We start from the raw sequence: 3,186 nt of genomic DNA on the forward strand, positions 1-3,186 counted from the left end.
TCAGCTTCCCAAGTAGCTGAGACTACAGGTGTGAGCCACCACACAAGGCTTCACACAAAATAGATGCCATCTATTTGATTGGGACTATCCTTACCTTCCTTGCTTACCCACAACTGTTGTAGCACTGTCCAACTGAGCTTTCTATACTGCTGGGCAAGTTCTGTATATCTTTGCTGTTCAATATGGTAGCCACTAGCTACATGTGGCTATCAAAATATGGCTTGTACAGCTGAAAACGTGAATTTTAAATTTTACTTCATTTTAATTAAATTGAACTAGGTATGAGTGGCTGCCCTATTAGGCAGCACCAGTTTAGCATAACTAAAGGAAAACATTTGTGGATACCAAGGCACTGGGGTTTCTGCTAACCCTCTGACACCACTAGGCAATAGGCTATTGACCAACCATTACAGGAATTCTGAATTAGATGATGAGAAGGAATTAAGAGAGAGTTAAAAAAAAAAAAAAAAGTACATTCGGCAGAGTGTAGTGGCTCACACCTGTAATCCCAGCACTTTGGGAGGCCGAGGCAGGCGAATCACGAAGTTAGGAGTTCATGATCAGCCTGGCCAACATGGTGAAACCTCATCCCTACTAAAAATACAAAAAAAAAAAAAAAAAAAAATTAGCTGGGCATGGTGGCGTACGCCTGTAATCCCAGCTACTCGGGAGGCTGAAGCAGAATCACTTGAACCCAGGAGGCGGAGGTTGCGGTGAGCAGAGATCCTGCCATTACACTCCAGCCCAGACGACACAGTGAGGCTCCATCTCAAAAAAAAAAAAGGAAAAAGAAATTTAAAAAGGCACATTCACTGAGAAATTGCCCCGGAGAAATATGGAGGAAAAAAGTATTGCTTTGGCATGTTGTTTTAGTTGTGGCAGTTATGAAGAAAGAAACCACACAGTGAACCATGGCTGGAACATTTGTTCCATGGTTGGTACATGGCTCTGTACACCTGACAGACAAGAAAAGCCTTGTATCATGGCTGCAAAGCCCCACTGATACTGACATGCTCACAGCCTCTGTGGGAAGAAAAATGGAACACCAGCCACCTAGAGAAGAGAGTGAGGTGTCATCATCATCAGTTGAGTAACTTCAAAGGGTATCCAGTTATCCTTGTTTGCATTTTCTACCTTTCATGCCAAATGTATGCAACACAAACAGATTGGTAACTTGCAGGTCCCATTTTGTGTGGCTGATTTGGCTCACTTTTGGAGACTTTGTTGCTGGGGCAGTCCTGGAGAAACAGCTGAGGGAGCAAACCAGCTGAATACTCATTATTTTCTTAAGCAGTAGATAGCTGCAAAAGCTCCCTTTCGTTTCTCAAACAGTTTCTTTCAGTCTCTTTACCTGTAGGTATGCTTGTTTGCAAGGACTCCGGATGGCCTGGGGGCTTCAGAACCTTTCGCCAATTATCAGAGGAAGGTAAAGGCTGCTGGAAACCAGAGCAAACCAGAATCAGGGACTCCTTGTTATCTTTAGACCATTAATATGAGATTGTAATCTGTTGGGCAATCTCTCTCTCTCGCTCTCTCTCTCGCTCTCTCTCTCTCTCTCTCTCCCCACCCCCCCGCCCCTCCTTTCTTTCCTGCCTGCCTTCTCCCCTCATGGACGCTGGCCCTTTTCGCCACATTTGATTATGGCCCCACCCACAGCCATAGCTGATTGGACCAGGGATAAAGAATTAAGCCAATCAGATTCATTTCTCTTGAGTCCTTGCGTTCTGCAACTGGGCAGGGGTCTGGGCTTGCATTTCAACTGCGGGACTTAACTTGGAGAGCATTGCGGAACCACGTGCCCTGGGAGAAACAGAGGAAGTCGGTGTTTAGAGACTCGCAACGGGCACACAGAGAGACAAACAGAGGCGGGCTTCAGACAAACTGAAAGAGCAACCTCGGCACAGGACAGTTTTCTGATTCTATTAATAGGTTCTCATGAGGTTGGGCACGTTTCCTGCACTGGCAGTCTGTCAGATAAGTGTTTCCTCAAAAAAAAAAAAAAGGCCTCCCTTTCCTGCTGAAGAACGTCACTTGATTTTCTGTAAATTCTAAACACACCCACACACTCACACAACTAAAAAATCCACCATTCAATCCCCAATTTTTTTTTTTTTTTTTTTTTTTTTTTTTGGTAACTTTACATTGTTTCCATCACGAGGTCAGAACATTTCATTGCTGCTGTGAGACTCTCCAGGGTTCTCATTAAAGAGTTGAAGACAGTGGCTGTTCCGTTAGCCTCGATCTCTGAGTGATTACAGAGAGCAGAGCCTTCTGGGAGACCCATGATGGACATATAGTGTGAGTGAGAATTAATTCATCACTGCTATAAGCCATGAGACACTGAGAGTGCTTTGTTATTGCAGCATAACCTGTCCTATCGTGATAGAATCATAAAAAGTGCTGAGAAACAATTTGCTGGACATGGGACCCAGGAAAGTCATGGAAACCAAGGGAAAAAAACTGGTCCGAGATGCAGAAAGTGGCCAGTGATGTTGAATGCATCCAAGAGATCAAGTAAAATAAGGAATAAAATATATCCACCCAGTCTGGCAACTGAGAAGTCTTTGGTAACCTCGTTGAGAACAGAATCCATGGAGTGGTGGAGGTGGCAGTGGTGAAATAGCAGACAAGGGCTGAAGGAGTGGAGAGGGGAGAGCATGAGGGACCAGTGCAAGAGTGCAGCAGAAAGACAAGAAAACAGGCCGAGTGTAGTGGCTTACGCCTGTAATCCCAACACTTTGGTAGGCTAAGGCAGGCAGATCGCTTGTGACCAGGAGTTCGAGACCAACCTAGCCAACATGGTGAAACCCCATCTCTACTAAAAATACAAAAACTAGCCGAGTGTGGCGGTGCATGGCTGTAATTGCAGATACTCAGGAGGCTGAGGCACAAGAATTGCTTGAACCCAGGCCGGGCGCGGTGGCTCAAGCCTGTAATCCCAGCACTTTGGGAGGCCGAGACGGGCGGATCACGAGGTCAGGAGATCGAGACCATCCTGGCTAACACGGTGAAACCCCGTCTCTACTAAATATACAAAAAAAAAAAAACTAGCCAGGCGAGGTGGCGGGCGCCTGTGGTCCCAGCTACTTGGGAGGCTGAGGCAGGAGAATGGCATGAACCCATTCTCTCTGCTGATCTCTGAGCTGAGATCCAGCCACTGCACTCCAGCCTGGGAGACAGAGCAAG

The sequence above is a fragment of the Piliocolobus tephrosceles genome, chromosome 10 (genome assembly GCF_002776525.5).
Source record: "Piliocolobus tephrosceles isolate RC106 chromosome 10, ASM277652v3, whole genome shotgun sequence".
NCBI classification, from domain to species: domain Eukaryota; kingdom Metazoa; phylum Chordata; class Mammalia; order Primates; family Cercopithecidae; genus Piliocolobus; species Piliocolobus tephrosceles.